We start from the raw sequence: 17,497 nt of genomic DNA, 5'->3' as shown, positions 1-17,497 counted from the left end.
GTTCTGCCGCCCTGGTACATATCGTGACGGGCCGGGTACATGGGAGATGCTACACATGAAGCTGGGCGGCGCCTCTTATGTTCTTCTCCGTTGGCCTCGGAGCTAAATACTTTTTTTTCGCAGAGTGATGGATGTGAACATTTTTACAAGAGAAGCCATTGTAAAGATTTTTTTATGTATGTTATATTTAATAATAATCTTAACACGCAGATGAAACTATTTATAAACGTCCACGTATCACTATTTACGTATCCACTATTTTATACAATTACCCATAATTATAAAATACGTAAAAGTATCTCTGCAGGGGGTCAAAAAAGAGCTAATTTTCTATTAACTACTGAACTATTTTCTAAATTCATAAAAATGTGTATCCAAAAAGCTTAAACTAAATAATAAGTCGATCCTAATATGGTAATACATGGATCCCGACTTACCAATATTTATGCTTATCAAAATCATTGTTAGTTTAACCCTTTCATCCCTGCATTAAAACTGACAATGATATAATATATTTGATATGACGATGGGCATATTTCATTTGAATAAGAAACCTGTACCCAAAAATACAACAATGTAAACATACCTAAAAAACTTAACCTAAATATCGTTGGCCTAGTAGCGCACACATGTGTTAAACTTTATTTGAAAATTCAATTTATAAAAATACTCCAGTTAAATTATACGATGTAAAGCAACAAAATGAATGTGCATTTCCGCTTTTATCCATTCTGTATGAAATAATTAATGCAAGTAATCTAGATAAATGCTATTTAAAGTATGTACTTGTTTTTATTACTCAAAACTACACTTAACACATGTGTGCGCTAGGCCATGGATTTTAACATTGTAACTGTCGGAACGAGTAGATAAAATACACGAAGCAATAATTCCTATGTATTTTCCCCAAAATAAGATCGAATGAAAAAAAAATAGTGCAAAATCAGTAATGCCAGCAATTGGAAAAAAACGCCAAATTTTATTCTCTCCAAAAGGGGAAAAAAGGGTTCTGAAATCTTTGTATTTTTAAATACGGGTACCTACGTAGGGTACAAAGGGGTTAAGATGAATAATCTAGAACTCTCTTATTTAAGCATAATTAGGTAAACAACGATTTATGGTTTTGAAAAATATGTGTAAAATTAATACACTTACATCACAAATTTTATTTGCTACTTGAATTCGTCACATTTGCTGAAAAATGTTTCAGAGAAGATACAAATTTTACTTTTTATTACTTTAAAACTTGCGGCAGTTCCTATGTTTATCTTTATAAAATAGAAATCTCTCAAAATCAAAGATATAATAACATTTTTAAAAGCATAGATAATAACAATGTTTTTCCTACCAAGAGCCATGTGCAAACAACATGTATTCCAAACAACTACATTATTGATGCCTGTGGGATTCATTTGAATGGTATGGCATAATTATAATTTGCTTTCATCTTCAATAACAACGCTTTTTATGCCAACTTTCTCGCAGTAAACACAAACATAAAAAATGTTTTCAGTTAATCAATATGACACAAAGATTTTGGCAAAGGTTTGCATTAGAGTTATTATTAAGTGTGTTTGTTTTCAAACACCAAGGTAATTCGTGAATTATGCAACATGCAGGCAACATTAATTTTGATTACTTCTACCGAAAGCAAATTTCATCAAGAATAAATTATTTTCATAACGTATCGTAAAAGGTTCCATACAATTTCATTTCTTAAAGATATCAATATCTTATGTATGTTATTCTCAGTTTTTAGACCTATCCTAACACTTGTAACCTAGATTTAAATATACTAATAAATAATAATCCCATTCACCCGCAGCCAGATCTAAGCTCGTTTAAAAATTATGTAAAACGATTTTTGATTCGAATAATTTGTAGCTCAACGCACTCGAAAGCCATTGCGGTCTTCTTAAAAAATATATTTCATTACCAAATTAATTGATTCAGAATGTGATAGTAAATTACAAATTCATTATTACGAAGTTGGGTCGCCCTTGGGACTCTAAAATGCATTTTATCCTAAAACACATTTCTTCGAGAGATGAAACAGTTCTGACACTTAGTCATATGAAAGTAAGTGTACTTACCTACCTGTGGGTTCAAACGACAGTTTCTGAAAACCAATATTTGATCAAATTAAAAATATATTTTATCATTTTGGTAAGCGAATATTTTGGAGAAAAGATTCTGCTTTGCATTTGTAATTGGTTTTTGCACAAATTGTGAGAGACGTTCATAAATTAAAATTTACCTAACAGATTTTCATTAGGACTGCTTTATGGATAAAATAATCACTGCTGTTAGGTTCACTTATCTAATTTGAGATTATTTTAGTTATTGACAGTTCGTTTCTAAATTTAGTCGTGTATGTCGTCCAGCCTCCCATCTCCTGCGGTTCTCATTGAATTAATATATTCGTCCGTTGACTGTCCTGCTGCCAATTGGATCCAACTAGACCGGCCGAGTAGCCCGTAACTGTATGAGTATGCGGAGTTTGATTTATAACGATTGACCTTTCTATTGGTGACGCTAATAGCAGTGAATTGCGTCTTGTGGCCGGTCACTGTACTGGACCGCTGGACGCATGTTGTCATTGCCATAATAATGTGTGCCAACTATGGTAGTCGAGATTTTCATCTGATCTTTGTTAACTAACTAAACTAACAAAATATCAAGCTTTCCAGCAAGGGTATACAAAGAGGATAGACCGCCAAAAAATTCTATTTTGGTATATATTCCTTGCGTCATTCCCAATGATATTCATGATAAAATAAAATATTTATTTTTACTATATTATGAATAAAAATCAATTGTGAAAAACAGCACAATTTTGACAGTATTTTTGTATTTCAATCCTTTGAAGTTTTGATTAAAGTTGCTGATTAAAAAAAATTTTATCAGTTTTTTTGCATTTTTGGCTACAAATCAGCCAAAAGTCACTAAAGAATTTCAGGTTAATAACACAGATACCTATACTTAATTTCTTAAAAAAAGGAACCAAAGATCGGTTCTTCTTCGTTTTTGATGGATTAATAATTAAAATGTCAAAGTTCCATTTCTAATGGTGGAATAAATGTAGCGAACTGAAAAAAAGTTAGGTTTACCTTGTAATAGTATATAGAACAGCTTTTAAGTATTTTAATATATTTTTATTGCTTAATGCGCACATATTTTCAGCTTCATTGTTAAGATTACTTTGAAATAAATTTATGCATATAATAATGTCTATATCTCTATATTATTGTTATATGTAGCCTGTTTAAAGCGTGCTTGTTCCTAATAACGCGTTTAAAACTGATTACTATTATCGATGCTCTAAAAACATGTTGTCTAGTATTATTTTCTGTTTCAAAACCAGTTTTGCCCAAAGATATTGTAACAAACGTCGAACATTCAACAGGTTGTGGTGTTTAAATGGCAATAAACATTATGAATACACACTCGTAAAATATCAATTTCGACCTTGTCTCATAAAGTTTGGCGGTTGTAATGCCCGCCACACTTACTAAAAACAAGATGCTTACCAAAATGTTTATAGCTTTCAATAAAACTGTAGACACCCAGCTCGCCTGGCGAGATTCCGCCCTAAGCTCTCCCTCGAATTAAAGTTCCCTTTCAACAAGCGGAAGCGAGATGAAAGCTTTTTATCTGCCCCTCTCGAACGAAGCTCATGAAATAGTTTATGGGTTAAAAGGGAATACGCTTCACGAAAATGGAGCTTTAAAGCGCGCGGGATTATGAGCTTTATTTGAATGCTTTATAAGTGCGGTTCTTGTTTGCTTTTCAATGCAGTCCCAAAGCAGGAGGATAAATTTATTGCATTTAAATAGGCTTTTAAAGCGCAATAAAGATTTGTTTATCGCTTGTTTGTGGAGGTTAGGGCCATTTAGTGTTGCCACGTTATTAGGTTTATTTTTATGACTCAATCGTCTTGTTTCGGGGTTGCCGTGTTACTTGCGGTACCTACTCACGTAGAACTTTTGTCAATGGCTTTTACTAATTTATTGCTGGACATTACCGACAGGTAACGGTTGCGGAAGTGGTTAAAGCTTTGGAGATTTATTGTCACTCTTTCAGTAGTGAAATAGACTCAATAGACACCTTCTGGTGTTATGTTATGTTCGAACCATTGATTGTCGGTTAAGTCATTAATTACACTATTCTTTGGCAATTTTGGCAATGACAGCGCACACTTTGGATTGTTTTTTTTTATTATTTTACAATTAATTACTTCAGATCACTTGGCTATACCGTAATCATCATAATACCATAGTTAACCAACATAATGGGAACGTATGGAACGTAAAAAAATTTTTACGCCTGTCTGTACCTATGCAGTGACGACTGATATTTGAATATCGCATAAAAGTCCCAACTGCTCCTATCCGCCTGTAGCCAGTAAGACTAAGGCATCCAATTTGGGTATGTTTTGAGACTGAAGGCAATGAGGAGTAGAATGAGATGGGGACGAGGAAGGTGGAAATGTACCTGGCTATTTCAAGTCAGACCAAGTCACCAAACACCGCTAATTTTAAATTTATCACTAATCAATTTTGACGGCCTTTATGGCTAAGGAATAAGGCTCTCGATAAGTTTAACCTCTTGAATTTATTTCACAATTTAATTTTTTATTTTATTTTAATATAGATCATATGGGTTACATTCATACATACATATTTTGCAAAATATAATATTTAGGTTCATAATTGGTCATGTAGGTATACCTTATCAGAAAAGAGGAGCTCTTGTGCCTGATAAGGGAGCCACGATTCTTACTTAGATTCTATGTTATCATATTATGTTATGTGTAAACTATATACCTATATTTTTTACTATAAGTTTTTTTGTAAAAAAAGTTTGATTTTATTTATTTGTTCTTGTTGGTTCGTAATACAGCGCAATTTGGAAGGGAGATTATTGTAGTTTTTTATGGCTTAATAAATACAATGGTTTTGCATATCAGTTGTTTTAAAGATTGGCGTAATAAATTGATTTCCATTTCTCATCAGTTTGTAAAATTCTTGATATTCTGTGTTATTTTTTTCTTTACACATTTTTATAATGGAAGTTTGCTTAAATATATCATCAATATTTGGTACTGGAAACAATTTAAAAAGCAATTTTGTTGGGAAAGTAGAGTTTTTTTAAGTACCTATTAAATATTATATGAGGTATAATTGTGGCACGTTCCAGAGTGGAAGATACTCTCAGTATTGCTGTGATTCATTCAGAAGCATTCAGAATTGTAACGTTACTTGAACAGGCTATGGCCATGTCTAGTGACCAGATCTGTATAACCAGGTACAATCTTATCTTCATCTGCTTCATCTTCTTCCCCTCCCCACTACATTCAGCCTCACAACATATTCTGATTGGGGATACCATAGTCTCACTGGCTTCAAATGGGACTATTATGCGGTATTCAGAAAAAAAGTATTAAATATAATTAAGGTATGTACCCAGGTACCTGCATACTATTAAACGATACGATTTCAATCGTCAACAAAGTTAATTAAATTTAGGTTGATTTAGGTTAGATTAGGTACATTGGGTTAGGTTAGGTTGTGCGATGGTAGTGATGGTTAGGTTAGGTTGTTTCACTGGTATAAAATTAAGTTGGTAGGATTCACATTGTTAAGGTCATACTGAGCGTGATCGAGTTTATTTACATTTTCACGTTTTTCCTGTGCCTGCCTCTAGCTAACCTAATCTTCGCGCTGGAGTCACGCCGCTTATGAAGACATTACCACCGGCCAAACTGGTGCGATGTGCTCTTAAATAACGAGGAACAATGCAACTATAAACCAAAGACTGTTAACCTCTTCGCTGTGGTTACAGTAAAGCCAATCAATCAATAAAAATTATTAACTAGTAAAAATAATAATTGGTGTATTTGTGTCGCACCGTTTTTGTTAAAGTACACTTCAAAAGCGCGGTTAAATAACTGACTAACTAACCATCATGAAATCTCCCGCAGCGGTAGGCAGAGAGGACGTATCGCCAGACAATTCGATAATGGCATATATACTATATCATTTGGTGAGTTCAAGATCTGCTTAATGACCTTCAAAGCATTGCAGGGAATGGTGCCAGCCTATATATCGGAATTATGTGTCCGACAAAACCTAAGCGATAGACAGCTTACTCTGAGGTCAGCAGATCTAGATGTTACCAATCGTTTAATTGAACTTTCTCGGTCAAATCGAGCTGTTTACTATGATTGCTCTTTTCGTGTAGCTGGCTAACTCATTTGGAATAAACTTCCCCCAGTCCTTACCAATATACAAAATTTGACTGAATTTAAACGGGTTTTAAAAACAAAATTATTCAAAAAATCATATCATTTATATTCTCATGAATCTAAGCTTCTTTTCAATATACTATAATAAGCCAGGTTTTGAAGTTTCCGGAAATTGTTTGGTTTCGGTTTCCTCCTTATTGTACTTTTATGTTTAATGTCCACCTATTATATAATATTTTAATGTTTTCCTGTTTTATATAATATTTTAATTTTAAAGTTCTTATTTTTCGTGCACTGTTATTGTCTTTTATTGTTGTCCTCTACTAAAATAGCACTGTTATTGTTAAATTTTATTCTCTGCTTTTGTGTAAACCGTTTATTCTTTATTTCATATTTTGTTATTAATTTTTTTTTTAAAGGAACACAATAGGAAATTTTATTTTTAAGTTTATTATAGCTAAGCGCACTTGAAGTGAAACAATACAAAACTGCGATATATAAATGCCATGTTATTATTATTATTATTATTATTATACTCTTCTGTTATTCTGACTTTTGAAATGGCACAACTCAAGAATCTGGTACACTTCATAGCACAATGTCTTCCTCGGGCGTCCCCGACTTCTTCTATCATTCATATTCGCGTCAAATATTCTCTGATATCATCTTCCCCGTTCTCCTCCCTTTTCTCAAATTCCTTCCATCACAGCTTTACTGGCTCAAAACAATAGTTTTTATATTTTTTGAAAAAAAACTTTTTTTTTTCAGGTACCTACCTATCATTTTTTTTAACACCTTCTAAATCATCACAAATTTAAAGCATTAGGTAGGAACCTAGATACAGACTGCCTTATAATTTCTTACAAAGTAGGTATTTTTCAATAAAACTTGAAAATATTTTAAAATTTCTCTGTTAATTTACCTCAGCACTCTCCGGGTTAAGTTTGACGATGGCATCACCTTATAATTTTAATACTTGCAATAATATTCAGTGCCCAAGGCCCTTATTCTCCGGTGCCTGTAATAACTCCCGCATAGTGTAATATAATAACACAGCCTTCGTCCTTTGATAAAATCCCTTCCATTTCCTAGGGGCATATCCTGGAACGTTTCTATTAGCCGAACACTTATTAAAATACACGGCAGGTGTTTGCAAGAAGAGAGTGTCAAAATTACTACCCAACTTAATATACCTACGTAGAATATTTACAACAATATTTTACAAAATTTAAAAAAAAACAGCACAAGCCTTCTTAACCTGTTTGATTTTAATTGCTTTTTAACTATTAATTTATCTTGAAAATAAATACTTGGATTGAATTATTACTTTCTGGAAAACCTAATCAAATCTTTACACAAAAAATGTAGGTTTGATTTAATGTATCCTTTTTTCAGAAACAAGTCATCGTGATTTAATTTTGAGGTATTATGCCGTGTGGCGCTTCTTCCTTCTCTAGCCAACATTTTGACCAGGTCACGGCGTCATAATAGCCGAAAAGTAAATACGATTTTAACTTTTACTTGAATCAAAAATATTAGTGTTCTATTCTATTTTAATGAGTCTATCATAGTTTTATTTTTCTGGTAGGGTATAGACAGAGGATGTACTCATGCATCACTAACTCGGGCATTTGAAATTTGAATATATAATATATATTCTCCTGACATTTATTTTTACATCTATCAACTCTATGTGGTTCTTCAAAGAGATTCCATTACCTATTGAAGATTATATAAATGTAGATACCTGGGTAGGTACTTAGAGTTTGCAATTTTCACGGTATGTTCTTTGAAATGTCTACATAAAAAATGATTATAGCTGATTTAATAAAATCCTGGGAAAAAAGTAATGGCAGGCAATTTCCTAGTAAAATATTAATAGGTGCATTCAGAATATATCGGATGACATGTTCAAGCAGTTGCATTTTTCTATGAAATATGTCAAATGAATAAATTGGCGTTCCAAATTCAAGAAAAATACATTTTCAATAGAATTTTTGTTATTTCTTTTTTTATGGTTAGTTTTTCATGTGGTATAATAATTTTTTCTTATCATTTTTCAGATTTTCCATAACCGTTAAACCTTGCCAGCAATTATTTAACCCTTAAATGCATACTGTTGCAAAACTGCAACATACCGTTCAAACCACCTTTAACTCTTTGGTGTATACTTAATGCATGCCGTTTTAGAATTATCAAGTTCACGGTAATATATTTTATCGAGTGGCATCACCTTTTTTTTCAAAATTTTTTGTCAAATGTCACTTTTTCTTTAACAAAGTGAAGATTCTCGAAAATTGGTTGCAGGTTAGAATTACAGTTTTGTTTTGCTGTTATTATTTTGATTTTCTTAGGTAAGTAGATACAATAATACAATACTTATATGTAATAACTCGTATTTTTCCGGTACACTTATTAGTTTTGAGAAATTTTTTTAGGTTTTTTATTTTTTTTTCATACGTAAATTATTCATATTAATTTTTATTAAATACATGGTGTTGTACACCTGCAACAATTTTTTTGAATCAAATATCATTAAAAAATTACAAAAAAATAAAATTCTTTATATTTTCTTGCATATGCATGTAAATATCTACAAAATATTTTTTTCCAGAAAAATTAATAAATCATGCATTTAAGGGTTAATATCAGTAGGTACCTATATATTATTCAGTAATTTTTGTACCTATCCAAATTTCTTTAGTGCCATAAACATGTTTTTACGTTTTAAAAATGTGGTTTAAGCCAAAGTAAAGCGAAGAAGCCATGTGGATTCTATGCCAACAGTCCGGACAGTCGCGAAAAACGAAAGCTCGCAGTAATAAATCAATAATCTTCCCATCGCTGCCTCTCTTTCACACCATTAACACTTCCATACATCATGAATTCATAGCCTCCTATCTGCGTCCCTCTCTGTCTGCCCCAAAGTTCAATGCGAATTGCAAAAATATACCAAGTCGATAGGGAGGTAGGTAGGTACCTAGTTTTAATTTTTTGTGTGCCGTTCTCTGTGTCGAACGTTTTGTTCTTTTTTTGAATTTTGATTTATGACCGTTTGAAAATGGAATTAATTCGATGTTGAGGAAACGCTTCGTTGAATTTTAAAACAATCGATATTTTGTTTTATACTTATGAGTAAGGTAGGCAGCTAAATTATGCATGTTCATTCGTTAAAGATTTTTGGTTTTGATTTATTTAAAGCAGACGATTTAACAAGCAATTTTTACAAATATTCATGAATATTTTCAGTTAACGAACGTCAAAATTGGTTCGAGGAGTAAAGAAATTACATTATTTTGCTTTGTAGGTGGTTTGGTTGTTCCAAAAACAGTTCACTTCAATGGGAGTAGGTGCATTTGCTCTGCTCTCAGACTTCCAGGGTTCAATTCCCACAAAATCTTCTGTTCACAGTTTTTTTCCAGTTATGAACGCAATTTTAATCCTCGTTTTTTTGTGTTTGTGTTTTTTTTAAATGTTTATTCAATAATATATTATTTAGTAAGGGGAGGTAGGAACCTACCAACGTTGGTAATAAAAAAATTCAACATTCATGTAATTTTCTGTATAGGTATATACTAAACTATTTACCCCCGCATTATTTTTTTTTTCAGTTGTGTAAAATTTAAAACACCTTTATTAGTAAGGGGGATAGAAGTGAAAAATAATCTAGAGTTGCAACCTAACAGTGGTAGTTAACAGTAGGTACTTACCTACCTATTGTTACCTAATAGTGTTTCTATAAAATTATTCATGAAAATTTGACTCGGTTTCTATTTAATCCGAAAAAGTTATTTATTAGTAGGTATTAAGAAAAAAAAGTTTCTTTACATAAAAATTATTTTACTATATCGTTATTTTGTCCATCATAAAAAAAAAAAAAAAAAACAAAATATAGCAAATGGTACTGGGTTTACGGGGGCCATCGCGATTAGGGCCGGCGCCCCGGGGCCCCGCCCCCTCGCCCCGCCCCGGGCTCCACGGCCAATGGGCGTCGCCCCCCGCCGGGCCCCCGTCCCACCGCCCCTGGTAATGTGCATGGTGCAGTCGAAGCAAGCCGTATCGCGTGTGGGACTATTTTAATTTATGTATTTTTTAATAATAATTATAATGTTATTATTACGTAAGGGAAATGTGGTAAAAGTACTCTTAACAATAATGCAATATGAGGGTATTTTCACAAACTAGGAATACTATTGAAAATATGTGCGGAAAATTTAAAGTTTATTTTTGGAATTCTGATTATTTATAAAAATGTATATTTTTAATATTTTCATTCATCATTATTGATTTGAAAAAAAAGCACATCGCGAAATAGTTCCAACTGGCTACAACATAAATATGACATAGAAAACGACACTGGGTGGCAAGACGGCCATCACCAACTTTGCCCGGCGTGACGCCAAAGCCGCTGAATTCACGAATAGAAAACATGTCGTTTTGGCAGCAAGTCAAAAATTGCACATTTTAAATCGTTATAGTAAACTTATTCGACAACATAAAAATAAAAAATACATTTACCTACCTTCCTTTTTTTCGAGAGTAAAAAAGCAATGAAAAAACCCTATTGTGGTTTATTTCTATGAGAAAGAATGTTGATTAAAGCAGAAAATCGTCTGTACGATATTTATTAGGCAGCGAAAATGGTTAGCAAAAGTATTTTTCTGTCTGATCTAGTACCTGGTACCTAGAAGTTAGACACCCCATAATTTTATCCATTTTATTCAAATAAAATGCGCGAAATTCGTTGCTCGGTTAGGCAAGTACTTACGTAAATTTTACTTTACAATAAATAGCAACATAAATAAATCACAAGCCTTATCTCCAAGATAATTTTGTTGCCAATATTTTTATTTGCGAGAAGTATCTAACCAATGAATATACTTGCTATACATCTGATAAGGTGAGTAAATATAGTTAACTGTATTATAAAATTCACTCATGGTAAGGACGTAAAAGAATGAGGAAACCTATAGGAAGGTATGTATGTGACCTACGTAGAAATATGAAATTTGAATTAGCACGGACCTTCTCTACTAGTATCGGTGTTGTGTTTACCTGCATTATAGGCAAACGTGTTGTTAGAATAAGGTCACGTTAATACCTGGGCCAAGCCTGCTAGATATGAGTGTGACCTGCAGTACATTTATGTTGAACTTACCTGTTTCCAAAACAAAGGGTAGGGATGGCACCTATGAGCTTCACACCTAAGGTAGGTGAATGCCATTTTATTTTTAAAAAATTTTCAATAAAACCGTTTGACAATTAAAAAAAAGTCAAAACTCTTCCATTACAGATGCATATCTAAACAAATAAATTTGTTCAGTCACTAGGTGAAATTCTATACGTATGAAAATTCACTACATGATACATGCCACTTCCACACAGAGACAACAACTTTCTGATATAAAACATCAGAAAGTTGTTGTTGATCAAGAATCTGTTCAAATTATTAATAATCGGGTTAAAAACGGGATTACAGGCCTTAAACGAATGTATTGATAGGTTTCCTACTAAACATTCAGTTAAATACATTATATTATCAGGACAAATGCAGGTGCATGCACGCGTGTTTCGATACATCACGAATGTACTTAAAATTTAACAGGAAACGGCCTCCAATCCCGTTTTTAACCTGAGTTTAATAAATTAATAATACCTTTTTTCTTTGAGCAGTTGGGCCTAATTTTTTTATCAAGCATAAGCCTTTCTCTACGTTTGAAAATTAAAACAGCTAAACAAATAATGTGTCTTGATTGAAAAAATATACTCTCAGATTTATTTACTGATTATTTCAATCAAAAAATATTAACCTTTTATAAAATAAAACAAAACTAACCACAATTACCCAACATTTAAAAATATTGATAAAATAACACGAAATTAAAATAAAATAACTTTAAAACGTCAGTCATCAGAAACCCACTGCTCCCGGTGTACAAAACAACTAATTTTGAAGAGGTGATTCCCTGACCTACAACTTTCTCATTCTTTCCCACGCCTCTCGCCCGCGCCAAATGGAGTCAGCTGTAAAACCCGATGATGTCTTGAAGCAAAGTGATCTATACCTGATCATGGCGTGTCTCGTGCACCCACACCGATGCAGCCAACAACACTGTATGTATATGAAGGATGCACTAATACACGCAAAGCACTTGATACTTTGACTGTACGTAGCAGATCGTATGAAATAATACAATTTTTTGGTTTTATTACTGCAGTGGAAGGAAATAATTGTGTTATTTGTGTCAACAAGCCACAAATAGAAAAAAAGTAGGCATTATAGTGATTTATTTTTAGGGTATTATGCCGCGTTGCGCTACCTCCTTCTGTAACCAACAGTTTCGGACAGCATTAATGTGTCCATCATCCGGGCATATGTGTAATGTTGTCCAAAACGTTGGCTAAAGAAGGAGGTAGTGCAATACGGCACAATACCCCAAAAACAAGTCACTATAATAAAATATCAAATAATACCCAAATAAGTAGGCATTCCGTAAGTATGTTAAACTATAAGAAACAACCTGAAATTCATATTTTCTGAAATGGTTTTTCTCGTGGGTAATGTTTTTTTACTCCAAAAATATCGAAGTCACGAATCAAGGGTATACTATATAATAATAAGTATAAACATTTAAATACTCAAATCATTAAAAAAATTCTCTTTTCCGAGTTAATTATTTAATTATATGCAGATATATTAATTTACAATAAATTAAAAATCGAGTCACAGATTGACAGTAAAAATCAATGTTTTGTTGGTTTACAAGACACCTGAATTTTAGCAAAAAATGTTTTTTATTATGTATAGGTATTGTTTATACCAAATAAGTATTTCAAAAGTTATAATAAATTGTCAAAAATGTTCATTCAGAAAAATTTTCACTTGAATCATTAGCAGGTAAATTAACTATTATGTTTATACGTTACTCCAACAATCTGAAATAATTATCGTTCATAGATGGCGCTAGTTGGTAATAACGATTCATGAAAAACGAACAATTCAATACATGAACATGTTATTATTATTAAAAAAATTGGATTTGAATTGAAATTTACTACACAGGAAAATTAGGAATGTTATGATAGATTTCACCCACTCTTTATGAGTGTAGGAAAAAAAATATCCAAAAAAGTATGTTTTTATTAAAGCTCATCGAAAAAATCATCTAAAGCATAAATTTAAAAGGTAGGTAGGTAGGTACCTGAAAATTGAAATGAATAAAGTGTTTTTTTCGTTTATTTAGCTGCAAATGATTATTATGTCTTCTTGCTTCTCCTGCGTCCTGAGTCCAGAGCTTGAAGAGCCTCCCATATCCAACACTTACCGACGGCGGCTCCCAGTAAAGGTAGGTTCTTCTGTCTTGCCAAAGGCTTCAATGGTAAGTCACACAACTGATATCAATATTTTATTTTTGGTTTTTAGATTTAAAAAAAATAAATTATTAATGTAGAATTGTGCCAATGTAGGTACCAATAAGGTACCTGGCTACTATATGATTTTCTAGTATTATTGTTGTAATGTATACTCTGATTATTTAATAGTGTGTTCTGGTGTCACGAAATTTACACTGCGTGTTACGTCTGTAATTTATAGATTAATACAAATATTTTTTTCTACCTCTGTCATTCCCTCCTTGAATTGATTTATCCAATAAAATAACGATTGGAATAGCTTTGAAATTACACCGTAAAGTTTTGTGCCATATTTTTTAATAGTTCAATAAGAAAAAAACATCGAAAAATGAGTTAAAAATCGAGCGAAGCTAATTAAAAGCTGCGTACTGGTGTCAACTTAAAATATAAGAATCCGTAGCTTTTTTATTATGGATATTGTAGAAAAACATATTTTTAGCTAAAATTCAAAGAATATTTATAAACGTTTGGGAACTCTTCATTACTTAAATGACCGTCTATATATAACATATCCCCTCAACCAGTTATTGCTAGTAATTTGATCAATGATTTAATATTTTAATTCATTATGATCAATTTGTTAAGTCTTTCCACGAAACCATTCAATTTTCAAGTAACCTTTGAATATTGCATGGCTAAAACTGATAACTTACTGAATTAATTTTCGTTTTTTCGTAAAATAATCCATCATTATTACTCTATGCTCGTTTGCCACTGATCTTGATAATCGTTTTAAAATTCACACACCTTTTACGGTTTTATCATTGAAATGATTAATGAACCTTCTGAAAACAAACTACTCCACAAAGCTTATGAATGATTCGATTTTCTGTCATGTTTTATTTTGCCTGGTAGGTACTTAATCCCTCTATGAAATAAATAAATAATTTTCTAAACAGCATCAATAATCAATGGGTATCAATAAATTATGACTGTTTTTATTCTATTTTAACTTTCCAACAATAAAGTTGCGAGTCTTCCATAGGATTTAAAAATATTATTTTTTCCCATCAAATGAACAGACACAAAGTGCTTACGGAATATGTATGTAATACAACATAATACACGGAGGAAAATGAGAAATGATTATTTATTAAAAATGTCTTCTAATTGTTGGTAATCCTTTTAAAAACAGGACTGCAAGCCGCTTCCTGATAAAGTGTAAGTATATTCATAATAATAAGGAAAACGTGTACATCGACCTGCGTTTGTCTTAATAATATTATATCATAACGAAATGCAAAAATATTTTATGATCACGTGTTCGGACATCGTGACAAAACATTGGTATTTTACTTAAAGTTCACGGGGATAAGTATTAATTCATTCGTTAATATCCTACAATCCCATTATTTAATAGGAATACAAATAATTTGAAGAGTTTCTTAGTAAACTAGTAATATTTTTTATGTGAATCAACAATATACTGTAAGTATCAAAATTACAAAGATTTTTTTGTGAGAGAACAGTTTTGTAAAGTAACGTTTGCAATTGCAATAAATGGTCTATTACGAACATTTTTTGTAATTTTACAAATATTTAAAAGCTGGCGACAAAAACTTTAATGTGCTATGGAGAAGCAACTAGGATCATTTTTTATCACAAAAAAATTATATCGGGATAATATTTGCACCCAAGTATATGTAAGATAGTATTATTTCACAACAATAACTTCGTATTCAATTCTGTTTTGGATGTTAATTGTCGCTAACATTTTCGTTTTAAATTTAGGCACATTCAAAGCCAATTTAGTTGAAACTTTTTAATGCGTGTATATAACGAGTAAGTAATCATTATTTAGAAATAATATGCCTAATTAATCAAAATATCTTTTCTTATTTTTTTTTTCATTTTTTATTACCCGCATAATATTTTAGAGTTTTTTAAAGTTAGCGTGATAATAACCCTTTTTAAATAATTTTTTTTATAACGTTGTTTTAAATCTTCTTTTTGATCTTCGTTTAAAAGCCTATTAGAGCGTTATATATTTATAAAAATAGGAATGCCCTAGCCCTAGGACATGGCACGATCAAGTTAATCAAATACTTGAGTCGGGTCATGTCAATAGTCAGATTAACAGAGCTGTATAAATGTACCTAAATGTAACAAAATGCCTGTATAAGGTAGAGTTATGTTCCGGTTTGTCCCCTCTGCCTATACGGAGAATAATGATCCTGTTACAAAAGTGATAGCAAGCCAATGATCTTGATAAAATATTAGTCTTTTAGAATATATCAAGAACACGTATACTTTGCCTAATAAATATGATGACGGAACGCGACAATAATTTGTTAGGAACTCTGTCAATACATTCGTTAGAGGCCTACAGTCCCGTTTATAACAGAAAAATGAGTAATTTGACCGTATTAAATAATAGTATTTTATGTCAGTAAATTGTCTTCGTGCACCCCTCCAGGAAACGTGTGAAATGCTTATTTGATAAAAAAAAAAACATTTTTAAGAAGTTTTATGAATCCTAACGGAACAATAAGTGGGTGCCAATAGAGATTTGAGTGACTATTTTTTGCCTGTCCAAACGTCGAAATGAAGTTATTATTGCATAGTCAGTAACATTATCACTTATGAACTCCCCTCGAAATGGTTTATTAATGATTTTGCACCTTTTTAACGCTGCAATTAGTTAAATTGTTTCGTAACACATGAAAAATCAAATTATTTATACATTATACAACTTTTTTACACCATTCCCATCGATATCGGCAACGTTCTTTTGATTTAACCATTAATTAATGTGTCCATAATTCCCAATAATCATCCAAATCAATCATCGCCCGTTCTGGCCGAATTGAGACGTGTTTCTCTTGAGCCAACACTGAATGTGAAATGGAGAATATAACTTCGGCTATCTCTTCATCATTCCAAATCATTAATACGTTTCAACGTTATTGATATAGTTGTCCGGATTAATCGACAAAGAATTAATGTTGTTTGTTTTGTGTTTTTATTTCTTTTCAATCCAAAAAAGGATACTTCAACAACGGCCTACTCTGTAATCTTACATTAATTTATTTAGGCGTGGGATTTTTTTAAGTAAGTAAATGGAAAGCTTTATTGTTGTTTCAAAAATAATGTTGAAACTTTCGTGCTTATTTATACGATAAACAATGTTGGAAAAATATATTTGTTTAACCAAAACCTTAAGGCAAAACTGTCTAGTTTGAAAAATAAAAACTTACAAAATTGTTGAATGGTATCTGAAATGTTCTTATAGGCTACGTGAATGTAAAAATTAAGAAAAAAAAATGTTGTTATGTATGTAGGTACTTTTAAATTGTTCAATATTAAAAGCACGTGCTGAATATCGGGTAAAGCCGTTAAATATTGCAAATTTTCTTTATTATGTAATACTTGTAACCTTTTACCTTACGAATGTAACTAGTTTGGTTAGTGTAATTAGTTAGTAAATAATGTTTTTTTTTGAAAATGGAATAGGCGCACGCGTAAAAAAATGACCATTGCTAATTTATTGAGAAACTCTTCAAATCATTAGTATTTCCCGTTAATACGGATGTTGGAACACGTGTTCGTGAAAATACAAATATTTTCGAATTACAAAGAAAATTTTCAAATAATGAATAAGAAATTAAAATAATTTTCCTGTAAAAAAATATTACATTACAAGCGATAAAGTACCTTATCGTGGTACTTTATCGTCTGTCTGAAATTCTTCACACAATGAGTTCCAATATCGAAAATGACAATTAAGTTCAAAGCAAGTCCGAGTTAATTGAAACAGAGTTACACAGACAGATAATAATATGTTTGATAAGAATACCTCAATAAAAAAAATGGTTTGTACATTGTACATATTTTGAG

The sequence above is a fragment of the Hesperophylax consimilis genome, chromosome 14 (genome assembly GCF_061612785.1).
Source record: "Hesperophylax consimilis isolate HC1 chromosome 14, BYU_Hcon_1.0, whole genome shotgun sequence".
Classification (NCBI taxonomy): Eukaryota; Metazoa; Arthropoda; class Insecta; order Trichoptera; family Limnephilidae; genus Hesperophylax; species Hesperophylax consimilis.
Note: the sequence above shows the minus strand (reverse complement) of the source record.